The following is a 22,374-nucleotide window of genomic DNA, read 5'->3' as shown; positions in this document are numbered from 1 at the left end:
AGTCTGGAGGCTTATGTACTGTTACAACATAATGCTTGTTTACTGCATTTGTATTGTGAGTAGTTTTAATCATCTGTAATAAATCAGCTTTTACTAAATACTACACTATAATGCCCCGTACACACGGTCGGACATTGATCGGACATTCCGACAACAAAATCCTAGGATTTTTTCTGACGAATGTTGGCTTAAACTTGTCTTGCATACACACGGTTACACAAAGTTGTCGGAAAATCCGATCATTTTGAACGCGGTGGCGTAAAACACGTACGTCGGGACTATAAACGGGGCAGTAGCCAATAGCTTTCATCTATTTATTTATTCTGAGCATGCGTGGCACTTTGTGCATCGGATTTGTGTACACACGATCGGAAATTCCGACAACGGATTTTGTTGTCGGAAAATTTTATAGCCTGCTCTCAAACTTTGTGTGTCGGAAAATCCGATGGAAAATGTGTGATGGAGCCTACACACGGTCGGAATTTCCGACAACAAGGTCCTATCACACATTTTCCGTCGGAAAATCCGACTGTGTGTACGAGGCATAAGAGTCCTTTATATCTCCTTTTGATCGGGATCGATTTCTTGTGATTCACTACATGGAGAGCTGCTTCTTGGAGGTCTGATGGTCACCTTGTGTTTCACATGGAATATACACATAGCTTGTTTGACCATCCATTTATAGGTTGTTAAACTTTCTGGTAAGGTGAATCTATTTACTAGAGCACGTGTTTGCGGTGGAGGTGTCTCATTTTCACTCCCTTAGTTTATAATTAACTTATTATGGAAGATTCAGTACTAATTTGCTGGGAATTTCTTAATAGTTCATATTTAAACTATATATACTTTTTTCACGCTGTTTTTTTACCTCTGCTTGTTTTTTCCGTTTGTTTGGATGGACAATTTTTCTTTTACTTATGATTTTATTCGAATATTGTTTGTATAATTTGTTTACACTTTTCTTTTGAGTGCTACACTTTTTTATGAAGATGTCCAAAATCTGACTTGTATCATTTTACTGCAGCAGAATTGCACGGCTGGGCGAAACGACGTAACCTTACGTCGCCTCGCTTTTTGGACACTAGGGGCGCGCGCACCGACAGCGTGTGCCAGAGCCGATAGGAATGCCTGGTGGGCACGATGACCGCCGGGCTCCCGCGATCGCTCGTGACAGAGCGAGAACTGGGATCTGTGTGTGTAAACACACAGATCCCGGTTCTTTCAGGGGAGAGGAGACAGATTGTGTGTTCATACTGTGTACGAAAACCGATCTCTCTCTCCTCCTAGACAGTCCCACCCCCCCCCCACAGTTAGAAACACACATAGGGAACACAGTTAACCCCTTGATCGCCCCCTAGTGCTAACCCCTTCCCTGCCAGTGACATTTACACAGTAATTAGTGCATTTTTATAGCACTGATCGCTGTATAATTGTCAGTGGTTTCAAAAATGTGTCAAAAGTGTCCGATGTGTCCGCCATAATGTCACAGTCCTGATAAAAATTGCAGATCGCCAACATTTTGTAGACGCTATAACTTTTGCACAAGCCAATCAATATACGCCTATTGCGATTTTTTTTTAGCAAACATATATAGAAGAATACATATTGGCCTAAAGTGAGGAAATACATTTTTTTTTTGATAAAAAATGTGGGATATTTATTATAGCAAAAAAGTAAAAGATAGTGTTTTTTTTTTCAAAATTGTCGTTCTTCTTTTGTTTATAGCGCAAAAAATAAAAACCACAGAGGCAATCAAATACCACCAAAAGAAAGCTCTATTTATAGGAAAAAAAGGACATACATTTTGTTTAGGTACAACATCGCACGACCGCGCATTTGTCAGTAGAAGTGACGCAGTGCCGAATCGCAAAAAATGGCCTGGTCATTGAGCAGCCAAATCTTCCGGGGCTGAAGCGGTTAAGTACTTTTTCATTCCACAACATTTAAAAACAGTTGCTGACAGTAATGGGTTAAAAGAACAAGCATTTCAGCTCACATGAAGTGCTCAAAGGTTTGAAGTCTATTTTTTGGTGACCAACCTTGATCAGGTAACTGTTCACTGTAAATTTTCAGACAGCACTGTAGAAACACTAATGAACCACTAGTTAATTAGAGCTTTATTTATTTCAGGGTCCAGCGCCATCTGACCTGTACACAAAAGCTTTTACAGTTCTAACTGATCTGTGGTATTTGATTTCAACTTTTGGATAATAATGGTGTACAAGGTGCAGAAACAAACACTGTCTTTTACAAACTAAATAACATTAACTTTTTTTTTTTTGTATTTCTCCATAAACAAACAAGGGCTTTTAATCCACTGCTCTGAAGGAAACCTTAAAATTAAAAAGTCTTTCTGCCCAAAACTTCAGGTCTGTCTACCTGATATCTCAGTTATGAGTGACTTCAGAGGGTTGAATCACCAATTAGCTTCTTTTAACTAGTGGGACTCCATCTGGAAACATGCCTTTCTACCACATAGTCTCACTAATCACTACTAATACTGTACCTAGAGGTGTTTCAGTCATTTTGGTTCAGTCTTACCTTATTAAAAGTTTTGTAATATACAGAAAAGCAAAAGTACAGGAACAAAAAAGTAGTTTCAAAAACAGCTAAAGTGGTTGTAAAGGCACAAGGTTTTTTACCTTCTATGTGCAGCAGCCCCCTAATACTTACCTGAGCACCCTCTTGATCCAGCGATGTCCCCAAGAGCCTTGCCTCTCTGGGGACTTGCACTCCTGATTGGCTTTTGGCAGCAGAGGGAGCCATTGACTCCTGCTTCTGGCTCACTGACTGCGATTGACAATCAGAAGACAAAGGGGGCTGGACCAAGCTGCGGCTCCGTGTGTGAATGGACACACAGAGCCATGGCTTGGGAGCGCACCTGCTTGGGTGCCCCCAGAGCAAGCTGCTTGCTGTGGGGGGATGCGGCAGCAGAGAGGAGCCAGGAGCACCAGCATGGGACCCGAGCAAAAGCATTGCCCAGAGCAGGTAAGTATAATATGTTTATTTTTAAAACAAGACTTTAATATCACTTCAAGTTTCTAAAGCATGGGTTGTCTTACATACAAGGGAACAATAAAAAAAAAATTCACAAAATACCACCATATCAGTGTCGTCCCATGGTGTTTTGGTCATTTTGATGGGCTCTCCAGTAGTGTAAATGAACAAAGTTGTATCCAGGGCCAGATTTGACCCAGGTATGGGGATAAAGTATGGTTGGGTTAAAACCCATGTTTTTTTTTTTTTTTTTGGCATTCTGTGTCCCATTTTAGGGAGATTTTCCTTCCCAACAATTGAGAGGAACCCTCTCCAGACTTGGAGAAAACTTGTCTTAGACAGTTGTCACCAAAACAAGTATCCCCATTGCATGCATTCTCTGCCATTTCTCTCCTGATAAGTTAGATTTTCTCTCACCTTCAGTCCTTGTGGCAACGATCACCAGAACAAATAGGGTGAATATCCCAACATTAGGTATCCCTGACATGTGTCAGTTGTACCATGTACTTGTAAGAAAAAGGTATCCTGTTTACTTTGCATTGCTTATTTTGTGTGAAATACCTGGCGATTCTGCTAGTCCCCCAGCTTTCCAATTTGAAAATGACCACATCAGGGCATGGAAACACATCCATTCCAGCATGTTCAATTTTCATCTTTGAATTATATTATATTAATTATAATTAATATATATTATATATTATATACAGCCTGCCTGTAATCCAGTGATCAGACTTGTGCAAAGATGCTTGCAGGCACAGCTCTTTAATGGAAAGGCCAGTGTATTGCTGTTTCTCTGTCTCCCAATGACATGCCTGCCCTGCAGTATCCACCCACAGCTGCCTATTGCCGCGTACACACGAAAGGACTTTCCGGCACACTTGGTCCGGCGGACCAGAGTCCGCCGGACAATCCGATCGTGTGTAGGCTCCCGCTGACTTTTTTTTCCTCAAAAGTCCACCGTACCTAGATTTGAAACATGTTTTAAATCTTTCCGCGGGACTCAGTTCCTGACGGAAAGCCCGTTCGTCTGTATGCTGGTCCGACGGACCAGATACGACGCAAGGGCAGGGTATTGCATCTCGCGCTCGCTGCAATAGGAAAAACAAATTTTCCTATTGCGGCGAGCGCGGGGCATACCAGGCCCTTAGGTCTGGTATGGATTTTAAAGGGAACCCCCTACGCCAAAAAAACGGCGTGGGGTCCCCCCTAGAATCCATACCAGACCCTGATCCGAGCACGCAACCCGGCCGGTCAGGAAAGGGGGTGGGGACGAGCGAGCGCTCCCCCCCTCCTGAACCGTACCAGGCTGCATGCCCTCAACATGGGGGGTGGGTGCTTTGGGGGAGGGGGGTGCCCTGAGGGCCCCCCACCACAAAGCACCTTGTCTCCATGTTGATGAGGACAAGGGCCTCTTCCCGACAACCCTGGCCGTTGGTTGTCGGGGTCTACGGGCGGGGGGCTTATCGGAATCCGGTAGCCCCATGTAATAAGAGGGCCCCCAGATCCCGGCCCCCCACCCTATGTGAATGAGTATGGGGTACATGGTACCCCTACCCATTTACCTAGGGAAAAAGTGTCAATAATAAAACACACTACACAGGTTTTTAAAGTAAATTATTAGACAGCTCCGGGGGGGTCTTCTTCCAGCTTCGGGGGTTTTCTTCTGACTTCGGGGGTCCCTCCGGTTCCTCTTCTCCCGGCATCCGGTTGGTTCTTCTCCGCTCTCTCTGGCCTCTTCTCCCGGTGTTCGACCTCTGCTCCCGGTGTTCCAGTTCTTCTGCTGGCTCCTCCGCTATCTTCATGCCGCTCTTTTGCTAGCGGACACCCAGACTTCTGGCTTCTTGGCTTCTTGGCTTCTTCTCTTCTTCCGATGTTGACACAACGGTCTCTCAGGCTGGAATGCTCTCTGAGCGCTCCGATGTGACTTATATAGGCAGAGACCCCGCCCCCTTATGCCGTCACAGTCCCTGGGCATGCTGGGACTGTGACGTTTTAGGGGGGCGTGGTCACCGGGTGATGTTGACCACGCCCCCGAGGCTGCTGGGAGATTTTTGTCACGCCTACACGTCACTTCCTTGCTAGGTCGAAGCGAGGGCTGAAGCGCAAGCCGACTGCAAGCGAGGCTTGCACTGCACGCTGGCACGGGATATACACGGCGCCATCTCTACACCCATTACCAACTGCTGGAATAGCTTGGTGCTGGTTTATGGGCACCTGGAAATGTGAGTGTAATACTTTCTTTTTAAACTGAGTACTAATAAAATAGTTTTTACATATTGCACTATGATCGCTGTCTGTTTCTCATGAGGGGGATATGGATTATATATAACGCATTGGGGTCAGCATTATTACAGAGTATGAGGAGTGGTTATCCCATATAAATGAACTAAAGGCGCAGTTTAACCGGCATCTGGCGAGTGGCCAATCCAGGTGGTGGTATTCTTGGCACTAAAGTGGTGAAGGGGTCACGAAGAGTCACTGATATATATACTGCAGAGATCTTGGCAATTATTGCACATTGCACTTTTGCACATGATTATGGACATTTAGTTTGGTTATATATGTTATGCACAAAAATACTTTATATATTCATGTTATAATGTATGTAAAGTACACCCAAATAGGGTGAGTAATTTGGGCACTATTGTATGCAGCATAAGATTTTTTGGGGGGACTTAATGATTGTGTAAGTTTGGAATATAACAGAGTGATGTGATATAGAGTAGCGCATTCAACACATTTATATATTCTTTATTTTTTCACCTAGGGGTACCATGTACCCCATACTCATTCACATAAGGTGGGGGGGCGGGATCTGGGGGCCCTCTTATTATAGGGGGCTCCCGGATTCCGATAAGCCCCCCACTTGCAGACCCCGACAACCAACGGCCAGGGTTGTCGGGAAGAGGCCCTTGTACTCATCAACATGGGGACAAGGTGCTTTGTGGTGGGGGGGCCCAGCAGGGCGCCCCCTCCCCCAAAGCACCCACCCCCATGTTGAGGACATACGGCCTGGTACGGTTCAGGAGGGGGGGCGCTCACTTGTCCCCATCCCCTTTCCTGACCGGCCGGGCTGCATGCTCGGATCGGAGTCTAGTATAGATTTTAGCGGGGACCCCACGCCGTTTTTTCGGCATAGGGGGTTCCCCTTAAAATCCATACCAGACCTAAGGGCCTGGTATGCCCCGTGACGAGGCTCGCAAGGTGTCAATCTCCCCGATAAAAGCGGCGAGATTGACTTCCTTTTCTAGTCCCGTCGTACCCGAGTCACGTTCAAAATGAACGAACTTGTGTGTGGGCAAGTCCGTTTATTCTGAAAGTCCGCCGTAACTCCGGCGAAAGTCCGTCGGAAAGACGGCGGACCTAGCCTGCCGGAAAGTCCGGTCATGTTTAGGCAAGTCCGTCCGTTCAGGTAGTCTGCCAGAAAGTCCGGCGGAAAGACCATCGGACCAAGTCTGCCAGAAAGTCCGCTCGTGTGTACGCAGCATAAGTCCCTTGTGCAGCTAAGAACAGAAGTCACTCGCTTCTTGCTCACTCTAGCAGCCACCGGACACAGATGACAGATCATTGTACTGGGCTGGCCCTGGTACCATGCAAACACTGTGGCCAATCACAGCGATCACAAGTCAGTTGTACTCAATGAATGACTTTCATAGCCATTCATTGTGTACTGTTGTGATGTTCTCTGTGATGGTATCTCTGATCACCACCACACCAGTCATCTGATGACACTATACTGCACTGGTGACAGTTTGTAAACAAAATTGTAAAAAAAAACTAATTTGATTTCATTTCTTAATTTTCCAAAAAAAGTGACAAAAAAATGAAAACTTCAAAAAACTCACCATGCCTCTTGCTAAATACCTTGGACTGTCTAATTTCCAAAAATGGGTCATTTGTGAAGTATTTGTACTGTCCTGGCAGTTTAAGGCCTCAAAAAATTAGATAGGAAGTCGAATCATCAGGATTGGATCAATTTTCAAACATACTGTATATACCACAGTTTGGAGACTCTATAATGTTCACACAGACTAAATTAGAATAATATATGATTTGGGTTATTTTTACCAAAGAAATGTAGCAAAATAATTTTTGGGCTAAATTTATGAATAAAAATTGATAAATTATAAATATACATTTGTAAAAATGTTACAATGGAAACTAAGGAAAACGCGTGTTTTTTTGTGAAAATTTGTAGTATTTTTATTAAAAAAAAACTACTTCCCGACCAACAAATTGGTTCTCCTGCACGAATCGTGGTCATTGTACGTCGGGCTTGTACACGGCGATCTGTGAGCGGGCACGCGTGCCCATTCGCTAGTGGGGGAGCTAATCAATGCGTCCGGTGGACTCAATGTCCGCCGGCCACCCACAATTGCTCCAGAGAGAGGCAGAACAGGAATCTGCCAGTGTAAACAAACAGATCCCCGTTCTGTCAGGGGAGTAGAGCGAGATTGTCTGTTTCTAGTGATTAGAAGAAGCGATCTCTCTCTACTCCCTGTCAGTCCACTCCCCTCACAGTTAGAAAGCATCTCCCTAGGGAACATTTAACCCTTTGATCGCCCCTGATGTTAACCCCTTCCCTGCCAGTGTCATTTATACAGTATGCAGTGCATTTTTATAGCACTGATCGCTGTATAAATGTCACTGGTCCCAAAAAAGTGTCCGATCTGTCCACCGCAATGTCACAGTCACATTAAAAATGTCAGATTAGTGCCACTAGTAAAAAAATAAAATAAAAAAAAAATAAAAATGCCATAAATCTATCCCCTATTTTGTAGACGCGATACCTTTTGTGCAAACCAATCAATATATGTTAATTAGGATCTTTTTTATGAAAAATATGTAGAAGAATACATATTGGCCTAAATTTGTTTTTTTATATTTTTTGAGGGTATTTATTATAGCAAAAAGTAAAAAATATATTTTTTTTTTCAAAATTGTCGCTCTTTTTTGTTTATAGCACAAAAAATAAAAACTGCAGAGGTAATTAGATACCACCAAAAGAAAGCTCTATTTGTGGGAAAAAAAAGGACATCACTTTTGTTTGGGTACAGCATAGCACAACCATACATTTGTCCGTTAAAGTGACGCAGTGCGGTATCACAAAAAATGGCCTGGTCATTAAGGGGGTAAATCTTTCTGGGGCTGAAGTGGTTAAATACCACCAACAGAAACCTCTATCTGTCTCAAAAAAATGATACTAATTTCATTTGGGTACCATGTTGCATGACTGAGTAATTGGCATTCAAAGTGTGACAGTGCTGAAAGCTGAAAATTGGCCAAGGCAGGAAGGGGGTAAATGTGTCTGGTATTGAACTGGCTAAAATAACAAAAAAAAAAAAAAACTTTTTAAGTACACTTTAAATAATATAAAAATTGTTAACTCTGCATTGCCTGTGGTAACCTACACTTGTAAATTGCTTGGAAACATGAATTGGTGCCAGTGCTATCAGTTGGACAGAAGTATAAAAAGATTACTCTAAAGTCAGTTTGCCCTACAAGTGAAATTAGACTATTTGCTGTGATTGCTGTCTCATGCTCTGCCGGAGCAATAATGTTGTACCTGGCTATTATTTTAGACAGGTAATATACAGTAATTCAATTATTTTTTTCTTAGCCCTTTTACAAACAAGTCATAAGATAATGTACAACTATTTATAATATGATATTGAAAGTTTTAATAACTTTAACAATTTTAATAACTAATTATAAATTACATTTGTAGTTTTAGGCACTACCAATATACAATATATAGCAATTGTTGAATTTGTGGCGGGCAGTATCTTTATCTGCACAGCTGATATCCTGTCCAGCATTGAAGTATCATGACCCTCATCACTTACAAACGTCCTTTAGCAAAAAAGATTAATGTACAGTTATGTACATTATCAGATAACTCATTGGGGTTAATTTACTAAAGGCAAATAGACTGTGCATTTTGCAAGTGCAGTTGCACTTGTTTTGTTCAAAGCTTAATGAATGTGGTAAAGCTCTGCTGATTGCCATCATCCAATCATATGCATTAAAAAAATTTTTTTTCTTAATTTTCCTTGCACCTTATTGGGTATTCTCTACAAAGCAAAGCTTTACTACATTACTGTGCTGCCCCAACAGGGCATAGAATTTATATAGATTTTTCCTTAAAGGGGTTGTAAAGGTAAACATTTTTTCACCTTAATGCATTATATGCATTAAGGTGAAAAAACTTTTGACAATACCGCCGCCCCCAGCCCCCCCGTTTTACTTACCTGACACCTCGAATCTCCGCTGCTCGTTCCCGTCATCTCTATTGCAGCTCAGCCTGGTTGCTGATTGGCTGCAGTGGATGGATTGAAAGCAGCGCAGCCATTGGCTCGCGCTGCTGTCAATCACATCCGATGACACGGCGCGACGGGGGGCGGGGCCGAGTGATACAGTGAGCGGCTGTATCACGGGAGCGCGCCCGCAAGAACTAACCACCATGCGAGGGAGCTCGCATTAAGGTGGATAGTTCTTGCGGGGAGGAGCTGAAACAGCTGCCGAGGGACCCCAGAAGAGCAGGTTCGGGGCCACTCTGTGCAGAACGAGCTGCACAGTGAAGGTAAATATGACATGTTATTTTTAAAAATAAATAAAATTACCTTTACAACCCCTTTAACCATTTTCTATGGACGTTTTATATTTAGTTCACATGCTGCCATCTAGTGACCTTTTGTGGTAATGCACTTGTTTTATTATGTTATTTTTCCCTTATGTTATGACACACTTCCTTTGTATGTAATGCTCCACCCTTCTTCCTGTGATTGTACTTCCTATGTCATGGATGCAGCTGCAAGCCACATGTAGCAGGGCACATGTATTCTGCATTGTAAGCTACAGACAATATCCTCTTTTGACCGCATAAATACTACAACCTATTCATCTGTTTGTATCCTGTCATCTACTGTAACCTGATGTTCAGAATAAAAGCATCTTGTGGATGGAATGGTATTTGGTGAGTTCAAGCTATCTGATAAGGACAGTCCTCAGTGATTATATCTTATACAGGCCAGGCATAGAGGTCTCACAAGGATAGTCGCTTCACAACAATCGGAGTCAGAATAATTACATTTAATAAGGAAAACGAGTGCAACTGCACTTGCAAGGTGCACAGTCTATTTGCTTTTAGTAAATCAATTCCTAGGAGTTTGCCAACCTAATAAGAACAACGCAGCTACCTATATGGCTGATATCTTATCTCAAAAGCAATTAAGCAGGGGGTCCGAATGAAACTGTGTCAGACACAGAATTTCCTCTTTCTGGCTAATTCAGAAATCTTTAAATGTAATGCCCAATTGAACCTTCAGTTTAAATCAACTAAATATATTACAGGCATATCAAAATAAAAGGAGTTCAGTGTCTTACAGTTTGTTTTCTTTTTAAAGCAGCCACAGCCTGCGTAGAAATCCTGTCCCCTGCCAGGAGAAATAAACCCTTGCTCTCTGTGTGAAAGCAGTGGTCTCTCTGAAGAGGTCAGACATACCCCTTACCGAGTCAGACCTATAGCTCTGCAATCAGCAAAGCTCATGCTCTAATCTGATTGGCTCTACTCAGCAGGGGCTTCAAAGAGATCACTATTTTCTCACAGAGAGTAATGCCACGTACACACGAGTGGAATTTCCATTGGAAAAATCTTGGATGGTTTTTCCAACAGAATTCCGCTCAAGGTTGGCTTGCATACACACGGTCACACAAAAGTTCGCTGAACTTTCGACTCTGATATGGCAGGGTAAAGTAAATTTTAGGCCTCTGTTACTTTGTTCTGCTGGTTACTAAGAGGGTGTGCCGGTGAGCTGTGTTGTATAGAGCTGCATTCTTTGGTCCTTCAGTATAACACGAGTAGAATGACTCCATATGTAGATATGTAGTGTGTGAGCCGAGTTCTCAGATTTCACATCAGGATGGTTTGGTATGTAAGCAACATATATCCTAGTGTCCAGGTATCTGCACGTCCTTGCTTGATACGATTGTGGTTTGTCGATAGGTGGAGCTTAGAAGAGAGTTCTTTTCATTCCTTTTAAGAGGAAGGGGAAATAGGTTGTGTGACCCGGTTTCATGACAGCCTCATCTGGAGTATTCGAGGTTTGTCTACGCTGAACTCAGGTGCTTTTGTTTAAGAAAAGAGGTTCTATTGCAGATAGGTATAGCACAGTGTGGGTGCTGCAGTGACCATCACAGTCAGGTAAGTGGGGGTGAAACATAAGGGTAAAGTTCCTGTGTCATGCAAATAGCCAGGTGGATGGAATTTACCTTATCAATTGATCTGTGCCCTACGGTGCGCAGGTGATGCCATGGGACTACCATTTCTTGGGATTTCTGCGGCCCTCTGTGGGGAGTGGAGTGGGAGATGATGACAGGCATGGCAATGGCGACGACCAATGCTGAAATTGCCTGTTTCGTCCACTCCGTCCATGGATGCAGCTCTATTAAGCGATGGTAGCCTGAAATCACTGTACCAGTCCGGTAGGTCTACAAGAGGTATATCCAGGGTAGAGCAAAAATGATCCAAGTCCTCAGGGACCCTAAGGTTCGCTGTACGCCCCTGGTGCGATACTGACAGGCAGAAGGGGAACTTCCAGCGATATTGGATGGATCTCTCCCGCAGGGTATCTAGTAGGGGCCTCACTTCCCTTCTGCGCTGCAGGGTAATATTGGACAGGTCCCGCTCCCCTCCGGAGCTGTGTGTCCTGCTCTGGAGGGGAGCGGGACCTTGTTGCTGACATACTCCTGGAGGATCTCTCCATTTTTCCGCGGCAGGGGATCTGTGTGCTTGCCGATAGCTGTAGATGCCGGGCCTCATGGACGGGAGCTCCAGAACTACACGTCCATCTTGGTACGGTGCTAGGCCATGCCCCCTTTTTATTTTTCATTATTTTTTTTACAATTTTTTAGAAGCCCTGTTGGGGGGCTTTGGTGAGATATCAGAGGTCTAAACAGACCCCCAATGTCTCACTTTTGAGGACATAGATTCCCCAGTCCTTTTCTCTGCAGCCTCAGCTGCATTGGACAGTGAATGAACTGGTGCTCAGTGGAGGACAAAAGGGAACACTGGTGCTCAGTCAGGGGAGATGGGGGGTCCTGGTGCCGCTCTTTGTTTACCTGGCTGAGCTGTCACTGGCATCCCCAGGATCCCTCCAGGTGTACAGGTCCCTGCCAGCCGCAGGAGTAGAGATACCGCTGTCAGCAGTGTCACCCTTCTCATTGCGACATATCCAGGGCACATTCCCCCTCCCCCCTAGTTTCAGCGCTTCTTATACCATAACATGCAGAGCTATTTGTTGCATCTGTGAACAATCATTTATAGATTAATTGCAAACTAATTTAGCAGCACAATTGTCACAATTTGCCCTGTTGAGCCATATGCTTAGGAAATCCCAAATTTTGCCACTGTCACTAGAACAGGAATAGAGGTGAAATCTTCTAATAGGGACAAAAAATAGCTTTAGAAGTATTTAAATTAGCTGTATTTTGTGATATCATCAGTGTCGTGTTGTAATTATTGTTTTGGTTCCCAGTTACACCATATACTATTTATTTAAAAACACATAAGTTTATCACTTGTAACTTTGTCAGTATACAACACATGGTATCAGTGATAACATCTTTTATTAGGGATGCACTTGAAAAAGTCAAGAACACAGGCTGATCTTGCTGTGCTCATCTCACAGTGAGAGACAGCCTTGTAAGTGGTGTTTACCATTTATACTACAATAAAGTTAATGGTGAGCTGCAATGGAAAACAAAAAGTTTCTAAGGAAGTCACATAAAGAATAACTGCAAGGCTAATAGAGAGCCCATATAAACATTGCCTGGGGCTATAGAGCGGTACAGACAACTTGAGTTGCATTTCAAGCGGCAAAGCTGAGCCAGGACTGAGATTCCAGCATCTCACATATCTTCTACCCCCATAACACATTTCTCTTACCTTATTGAAGATCTGAAAATGTCATTGTTACTGGATCTGTGTAAGCTCCTTATCACCATTCTGTTCTCCTGTACAACATACATGCTGTGTAAATATGCTAGCCATACCGTCTATTAATTCAGCTTTTCCTGGTTCCGCTTCAGACTTTGCCCATACATAAAAAAAACGTTAAGAAAGGAGGGTTCAGCTCTTTCCTTTTTTGTGTTATTACCTGAGCAAGTCAATAAGTCACACCCAGTTCTGTAAACTGTAAGACTGAGTCAATGGAAAGGAATGTTTATTTCAGTATGAGCTGCAGTAGATTTCAACACAACATCATTTAAACTAGACAATGCAAATTATTTACTATACCAAATAATAACTTGTAAAGTATAGTAAGTTATGGAATTTGATTAGAAATGATCTCAAATTAGTCTGCCACCTTGAAGTTGATGACATTTTATTGGTTGCTGAAAGGTAAAACACTTTAACTTAACCATACATACAAATGGGCAGTCGCACAAGTGATGCAACTCCCTAAATGCCTTGGAGTGGGGAAAATAGCAAGATACTTTTGACACTGGGGGTTATTTACGAAAGACAAATCTACTTTGCACTACAAGTGCACTGCTAGTGCACTTGGAAGTGCAGTCGCTGTAAATCGGAGGGGTAGATCTGAAATGAGGGGAAGCTCTGCTGATTTTATCATCCAGTCATGTGCAAGAGAAAATGCTGTTTTTTATTTTCCTTGCATGTCCCCCTCAGATCTACAGCAACTGCACTTCCAAGTGCACTTGTACTTCAAAGTGGATTTGCCTTTAGTAAATAACCCCCACTGTCTTATATCAGAAGATAAAGTAGTGACTAGAAAATATTTTCAAACCTATCTTATCAATCTTTTGCCTCTGGATTATTTGGGCTGTGATTTGCAGTAACATGTACATTACCTCAACACAATAGTGTGAATCTAGTCTAAAGCCAGCCATAGATGGGACGGGAGATTTGATCCATCTTTGGGCAGGCTGATTATACCCAAGTCAATCCATCAATCGACTTGGGTACAACCAGCATGTCGAATTTCTAGCATGCGATTATTGCCAGTGGCTGTAGCCGCTAGCAGTAATTGCTACGTTCTCCTGGCAGGGACAGCTCCCCATGCTCCCCCACCGGGTGAACACAATAGCTGCATGGGAGGGATTTCCACGTCAAGACTGGCTGACTCAGGTCGCAGGAAAGGAAATTGCATAATCTATGGCCTGCCTAAGTCAGGATGCCCATTACATCATTGGCCAAATATGAATTTGAATACATGAGCTATTATCTGCTGGACCTTTAATTCAGTGGGAGTGAAGCGACAGGACGGGATGCCATAGTGGGTGATTTTTTTTTTGGACAGGCATTGAATCTGAATGATTTGACATGTAACTACATGTAGATGACGTGATCGATGGAGGATGTACACTGTGGGACTTTTTTTTTTAAAGTGGGCTTCCAAACTCTAAAAAGCCACCAACTCATAGACCCCCACAACCACCAGGCCAGGGTTGTGAGAAAGAGGCCCTTGTCCTCATCAACATAGGGAGAATGTGCTTTACAAGGGGGCTCACACTGATTTTTTTTTTCACAGTGTCCCCTTAACATTCCTACAAGACATGAAGGGTATGAATTATGGGTGGAGCACCCACACTGTTTTTTCAACTATCCTTGGCTCAGACCCTTATCCTAGATGTTAATCAAGGACCTGCACATGCCAAAAAAATGGCGTGGGCACTTCAGGTCTGATATGGATTTTAGGGGGCAACCCTACAAAAAGAAAATAAATAACTTTCAGCATTGATTAAATGCATACTTTTTTTGTATGCTTTCTTGGATAAAAGTTTTAGTTGGAAAAGTAGAACCAGGGAATTACCATAGAGAACAAATTCAGGTAATTTGTGGATTATAGAAGTAACCTTATACAAGGAGGACAAGATTTTTTATGTATGACTAGAAGATATGAAGAATTGTCCCCGCCACCCCATGACACCTCCAGCAAGTACAAGCTTTGCATGCGCTTCGGCAGCAGTGCTTGTTTTCAAAGGCCAGGGGTGGTGGAGGAGCGGTGTATACATCGCTCCTAAACCGTTCCAAAGATGCTGCTTGCAGGACTTTTTCTAGCGTGAAAGCACTGGGCTTTCACACTGGGGCTGCAGGGGAAGCATTTTTCAGGTGCTATTTTTAGCCCTTTAGCGCCTGAAAAACACCTCCAGTGTCAAAGGGGTCTTAATTCTTGTAGTAAACTACGTGCCACTATACTTTTTTTTCTCTAGTGTTAGCTATGAAGTACCCCCCAAGGAAATACTAGGGACTTTATATGCACCTAATAAACAAATTAATAGAAAAAATATAAATTTACTAATTTAAAAATATGTGGTGCAAACAACACCAATAGTAAATTGCATATGGTATATGGACAAATCACATAACAGATATAAAAAAAGCAAATCCTTCAATGTTAAGCCCAACGCGCTTCTGGACCTACGTAGAGTGCTTTCTTCAGGGGCATTTCATATGAAGTATGGCTGCCACTCTTGCTGCACGGTATATGGTGCCCTGCTCCAGACCGGACCGTTTGTTTTCCCAAGTCCTAGTAAGGGTCTCTGCTTACCCCTAGGGGCTGTGGTATACAGCAGCACTGTTTCTGGTCTCCATTGTGGGTGCACTAGCGGCTTACCCACCTATCGTTGCCTCAGATGCTTTTTCCTCTTCTTCTTGGGTAATAGTATCTCTTTAGGCCCTGCACCCCTGTGGACCTTTTTGCAGCAGCCATGTTCTTTTTCATCTCTGGCAACACCACATGTGGCAGTTCTTATTGCATTCCTCTTCTTTTTTCTGACTGAATACCAACATAGCAGCATTACTTTGTATAAAATGTTGGTATTGAGGTAGTTTAGTAATGGTGCACTCCACTGGGGAGTTGGTGGAAGAGGTTACTGTACCGGTCACATAGAGCAGGAGAATGAAGATAAAGGAGTTAATTTGCAGACATGTAGATTAAGGGAGGTGAAGAGTTAATATACAGGTCACATTCAGAGACAGCATTTACTGTAGATCAGATGTGTAGAAAAGGAGAGGTAGGGAAAGGATTAAAAAAAAATAATCCAGGGGGGCTGAACCGGCGCGCACGGAGTATGGCCCGCATGAGACCTTAGCTCTCTGCCACACGGACATTCCGGACCAAACCACAGCGACACAGGGCACCAAAACATGGTGGTTTCAACAGCCAGTCAGCCCAGAACAGCCACAGAACATGTCGAGGAGGAGGAGAGAGGTTAAAATGCCTGGTAAGATGACAGACTTTTTCAGTCACACAGGCCGCCCGAAGCGCCAAGATGGCGCCGGCGGCACACAGCAAAATCCTCACTCACTGACCCAGGATACTACCTCACACTGGGACACAGATAATCATCGCGCCACCCGGTCCAAACAAAGGCAGACTGAATCTCAATCCTCTTCCAGCACTAGCAGCCCAGTTAAAACAAAGCTGAGGATGACACAGTAGGAATGTGCAGACAATGCAGAAAGGGACAAAGGCAGCACACTAGATGACACCCTGGAGTTCCAGGACGCCACTGAAGCATTTCCCACAAACAACCAACCTGTGATGGACTCCACATTAAAAGATGTGTTAGTGTCCCTTAGAAGTGCCATCCATACAGATATGCTGCAACTCATGAAACAGTGCAAATCAGAAGTGGCAGAGGTAAGTGATAGAGTGACCCATATAGAAAGCAAAATGGGGGAGTTCACTGACACTTCCAATAACATGGTTGACGCACACAATGAACATGAGGATGACATTCCGTGGCTTAAAACAAAGGTTGCTAACCTCGAAGACCGTTCCAGAAGGAACAACATTAAAATAAGAGGCATACCTGAAACAGTCAAACAGTCTGAATTATTGGCAATCTTAACCAACATAATGAAAGAAATTCTGCCTGACCTACCTTTGGAGGAGCTGGTCATAGTCCGCATACACAGACTTCCTAAACCGCAACACATTCCCGCTAAACTTCCTAGAGACACCATAGCTAGGATCCACTACTTCAGAGTAAAAGAAAAATTGATGTATACAACAAGGAAAGCCGAACACCTTCCAGATTGTATGCAGGGCTACTAACAACTATTCTTACTTGAACTATCGCTACCAAGCATAAAAAAAGTAGATCAGAACATGCTAAATCCCCCATTCTCTATTTCAGAAATACAAAAAACCATATCTAATCTACCAACCAACAAATCCCCAGGTCCCAATGGCTATTTCATGGAGTATTACATAAAATACACTGATATTCTAACACCAATGTTACAAAGAGTGTTCCAAGCAGCTGCCTCATTGGCCTCATTTCCTTCGGAAATGCTACAAGCTACTGTAATAACTCTGCCCAAACCAGGGAAGGAGTCGGACAAAGCACAGAACTTCAGACCAATATCACTCTTAAATGTTGATATAAAGGTATATGCCAAATTGTTAGCAAACAGGATAGCGCACCTACTCCCTTCTCTGGTGAAACCTGATCAAGTGGGGTTCGTGGCAGGTAGACAAGCCACAGACGCCACAAGGAGAATATTGAATTTAATGTACTCGGCAGAAGTACATTAAATTCATGGGCAGCCTTCGGTTCTCCTGTCGCTGGATGCCGAGAAAGCCTTCGATAGGATACACTGGGGCTATCAGGAAGTTCTTGTGAAATTTGGATTCACAGGACAAATATACTCGGCTATAACTGCACTTTACTCTGGACCCTCAGCACATGTATTCACAGAGGGCTTGTTCTCCGAGCAGTTCTCCATCACAAACGGGACAAGACAGTGGTGTCCATTATCGCCCCTGATCTTCGCCCTCATGATGGAGCCGTTGGCCGAAAAAATTAGAAATCATCCTCAAATCCAGGGCATACGTCTAGGAAAAGAAATACATACTATAACCTTATTTGCTGATGATGTCATACTGTCCCTGTCCAACCCGGCTCTTTCCCTCAAAGCGGTCCATGAAGTGTTGGAATCATTCAATGCAATATCTTATTATAAAGTAAATGCTTCCAAATCCAGTATACTAAGCATAGCAGTGAACCCAGAGTTGAAAAATCAAATACAAAAATCACTTTAATACAAATGGGCGGAGGGATCGATTCAGTACTTTGGGGTCACATTAATCAATCTGCTTTCACAATTATACAAACATAACTTTGAGCCTTTAGTATCGAATTTTGAGCAAGAAATGAACAGAATTAAGAAATGTTACCTCTCTTGGTCGTGTAGACTAGCGGCTTATAAAATGTTCTTGGTCCCCAAACTCCTCTATTTCTTTAGAGCACTCCCCATCCAACTTCCAACTGCATTCTACAATAACATGCAATGATCTCTCTCTAAATTTGTATGGGATGTGAAAAAAGCAAGAAGCGCACATAATCTCCTTACCAAATATAAGTAAGTAGGAGGCATGGGCGTACCAAATATCAGAGACTACCACATAGCAGCAATTTACATCCTGATTTACCTCCCCTGAAAAGAAACATTGGCAAGAAGCAAAGCAGGCCCAAGTTAAACAAGTTACATTAAAAAGACCTAATCCTCTCCACTGCCATAACCAACCCATCACAGTACAAACAACATCTGACAATAGCAGCCACGCTAAAAGCGTAGGATTATTTCGTGTGCAATAGAAACACGCATATTAAACACAAAAAAGTGCCCATCTCATTTACAACACTCTCATTCATCACTCAGGACCTGAAAATCATTCAATGGGGGAAATATGGCATCCAAGTTATATCTGACTTGGTAGAACAAGAACGAATAAAAGAGATTAAATCTCAGTATTCAGTACCCGCTACAGAATTTTTTGGCCTATGCCAGAATATCTAGCATCTTAGCCTCCACAAAAAGCCATTATATTTCTGTACCGGAACCTTTTTGGAATCTGTGGCAACCTTCATCCAAGCACAAAAAGGGAATAACAGAAATTTATAACATACTTCATGAAAAAATGCACTTTGAAACTTCAAATCCTCTTCTTAAATGGGAAAAAGATCTAAACATAACAATTTCCCAAAATCATTGGACCCGAGCGATAAACTGCAACTATACCCACACTAAATGCTCCAATATCAGGGAAGCTGCTCAGAAGATACAATTGAGATGGTAAAAAACTCCATACACAATAGCAAAATACATGGAGAATACCTCCAATCTATGCTGGAGAGAGTGTGGGCAGGTGTGCAACTTGGCTCACATGCTCTGGCTTTGTGCTTCTCTACGTAGCTTCTGGGAAGCAATAGCAAGACTGATAGCAACAGTAACAGGAATTCTAAACAAACTTAAAGCGGAACAAGCCCTCTGGAGTATAGATCTAGATATTTATCCTCCTCCAAGTCACACTTTAGTGATGCATATCCTATACGCAGCACGCCTGGTAATTGCTCGTAAATGGAAATCTAAGATTTCCCCATCAATAAGGGAAGTATTGAATCTAATTGAAGACTCTTATGCCCTGTACACACGATAGGATTTTCCAATGGAAAATGTGTGATAGGACTTTGTTGGCGGAAATTCCGACCGTGTGTAGGCTCCATCACACATTTTCTATAGGAATTTCTGACACACAAAGTTTGAGAGCTCGCTATAAAATTTTCCGACAACAAAATCCGACGCACAAAGTGGCACGCATGCTCAGAATAAATTAAGAGACGAAAGCTATTGGCTACTGCACCTTTTATAGTCCCAACGTACGTGTTTTACGTCACCACGTTTAGAACGATCGGATTTTCCGACAACTTTGTGTGACCGTGTGTATGCAAGACAAGTTTGAGCCAACATCTGTCGGAAAAAATCCATGGATTTTGTTGACGGAATGTCCGATCAATGTCCGCCCGTGTGTACAGGGCATTACATGTATGAAAAAGCCATTGCACTTAAAGAAGGTACCATGAAGGGATTCGTACAACGATGGTCAGTATGGGAACAATACTATAAAAAACATGACACCAGAAAATAAGGGAATACTATATATTAAGGGTGGGACCCTGTATACTATAGAATCTGATCTATAAGTGATAGTAAGATTTTTCTGTAAACGGGTGACATAACTATACAGTAGAAGATAAGACAAGTTTTAAACACATGTAATGTTTTATGCTTAATTACAAATTTTTACAGTTGGAATACAAACACAAAGTTGAACAAACAGGGTAAGGAGTGTGCGAACTCCACTTTATATTCTTTTCTGTATGACTGTACTCTTGATTTTTAAAAACCCAATAAAAATTTTGAAAAAAAAAAATCCTTATTGCTGCTGCCCTGTGGAACTAGAAATCGACTCACCGAGGGGGAGGGGGGTCCCTCACCCACAGCATGATCCCATTAGGGGTGGCTTGACTCACCAACAAACTTATCATTGTGATCTAGAAACACGAAAGAACATACTTGGTTTGCTGATCAAACACTCCTTTACTAATACAATTGTACAATTTTTAAGGTATCCTATGACATGTCACATACCATCTTACTTGTTGCTAGGCCATGTTGGCCATTTTTATATGTTTTTTTTAATCATATGTACGAGTCGTTCCCTCTTTCTTATTGGAATGTACTCTGTTTTTGTGACTATAAAACCAATAAAAATTATTGAAATTAAAAATCGACTCACTCGTTGATTAATTTGGGCTTTCTCTTCTTCCTCTGATGAGAGGAATGGGAGGGCTTTCAGATGTAAACACAAAGCTGTGTACATCGGAGATTGCTGTGATTGGTCTCTTCTTTGATTACTCAAAGGAATCTGAAGTTCAGATCAAGGAAGGCTCGATTAGATGCATTAAAGCGCATACTGGCTGCTTGCAGGTGTTTTCTGGAGTCGTACATACCAGTACCCAGCTTTCTATGCATTTTGATAGTAGTTTGCCTAATAAACATAACAAAAGGACAATTTAATGAGGTTTACCCTACCCCCTGTCTCCATAAACTTCAATGGCATTTGTCTCTGAGTTTGGGTTTACTGGATCTGGTACAAGATTTGCAGATTCCTTGGCAAATCAAACCCAAGCAGATTTGCGCATCACTAATATTGAAGAGCAAGCTCCTAAAAATGTCACACCAAAAATACTGTTGCCCAGGTGCCGCCCCCTCTATCCACGCCACCCCCTATATGTATAATAGATAGATTCATGCATAGCATGAATCTAGCCACGGCCGCCGCGACCACCCCCTATTCATGCGTCCATCCCCTTTCAGGACGCCGGGCGCCTGAATTACATTGACGGGGTGTTTTTTTGAAGCACCTGAGCCATAGGCTGTAATAGGCTTAAAAATAGGGTGGGCTCATAGCGCAGAGCATTGCACCATGAGCCCACCCAGTTGTTACAACAGCGAATGAATGTAGTCTGTACTGCACTCTTTCTTGAACTTGGTTCAGTCTGTGGCACATCAGATTTTTTTTATTTAATAGACTCTAGCCTTCCTGACCGGTGGCAACCAGTGGAGATTTTTTTGGGGGCAAACAGTATGCTAGCCCCCCACCCCCGGTCTGGTTGCACTTACCCCATCACCGGCAACTTCCCCTGCTTGGCGGCGGCAGCCTTCTGTTCTCCTGCTCTCCATGGGTCATCACAGTGATGGCAGCTTCCATTTCCTCCCTCCTCCTCGGGAGTCTTCTCTTTTCGCCAATCTTTTCGCCAATCGCTCTTTTCGAAAATGGGTCTCAGACCCGATTGGCTGGATTGAGGATCAGTGTTTCAACAGCAAAAATTCATTTGCTGTTGTAACACACCTGGGTGGGCTCCGGTCGCGTTCTCTGCAACCCAAGCCCACCCTATTTTGAAGCCTATTAGAGCCTCTGGTTCTAATCTGGCTCTAATCAGGTGCTTAAAAAAATAAACCCTGGCCACTGTAATTCATGCGCCAGTGCCCTGAAAGGGGCTGGACGCATGAATAGAAGGGTGGCCGCCGCGGCCGTGGATAGATTCATGCTATGCATGAATCTATCCAATGCATTTAGGGGGTGGCCTGGAGAGAGGGGGTGGCGCCCGGGCACCTTTACACAGAATTGAAATGCTTTGAAAAGGTAGCATTTTTCTATTCTATCTAATTTAAATAATAAATCTCAAGTCAACTCAAGTAATTTTATTTTTTTCTCTAATTCCATATTGAATCTTCAGGGAGATGATGATATGAATCTCCTTCTGCAAAACTCTCAAAACCATCTGTTTATAATTATCTCCATCCCCAAACATGACACAGACCTTTTATCTGTTTGTTTAGTATTTCATCAACTTTTAATTCACCAATTGCATGTTCCACATCGATACAGCGCTCTTTCGGTTTGTTAGTCATTGTTGAATCCTTATAACTAGTCTCTGCATGTCTTGGAATTAACTGCAGCTGTTCTTATGAACACCTGTGGGTAAAAGTACATTCCA

General features: G+C 42.9%; 2 protein-coding genes across 3 annotated transcripts in view; one reads left to right on the top strand and one right to left on the bottom strand.

Moving 5' to 3' along the window:
* ARAP2 (ArfGAP with RhoGAP domain, ankyrin repeat and PH domain 2) overlaps window positions 1-13,171 on the bottom strand; it is a 604,561-nt gene extending 591,390 nt beyond the window's left edge. Inside the window, exon 1 of one of the 2 annotated variants that reach the window (XR_012237041.1) lies at window positions 12,944-13,171. The gene's annotated coding sequence lies outside the window, so the exon portion shown is untranslated. The remainder of the gene's footprint in view (window positions 1-12,943) is intronic. The other variant, XM_073608952.1, reaches the window with a different exon arrangement.
* The window catches only part of DTHD1 (death domain containing 1), a 187,747-nt gene that overhangs the window by 7,702 nt on the left and 157,671 nt on the right, over window positions 1-22,374 (top strand). The gene's annotated exons all lie outside the window — the stretch shown is intronic.

The sequence above is a fragment of the Aquarana catesbeiana genome, linkage group LG01, assembly GCF_042186555.1.
Source record: "Aquarana catesbeiana isolate 2022-GZ linkage group LG01, ASM4218655v1, whole genome shotgun sequence".
Taxonomy (NCBI): Eukaryota; Metazoa; Chordata; class Amphibia; order Anura; family Ranidae; genus Aquarana; species Aquarana catesbeiana.
This window is presented reverse-complemented; position numbering and strand designations above follow the sequence as displayed.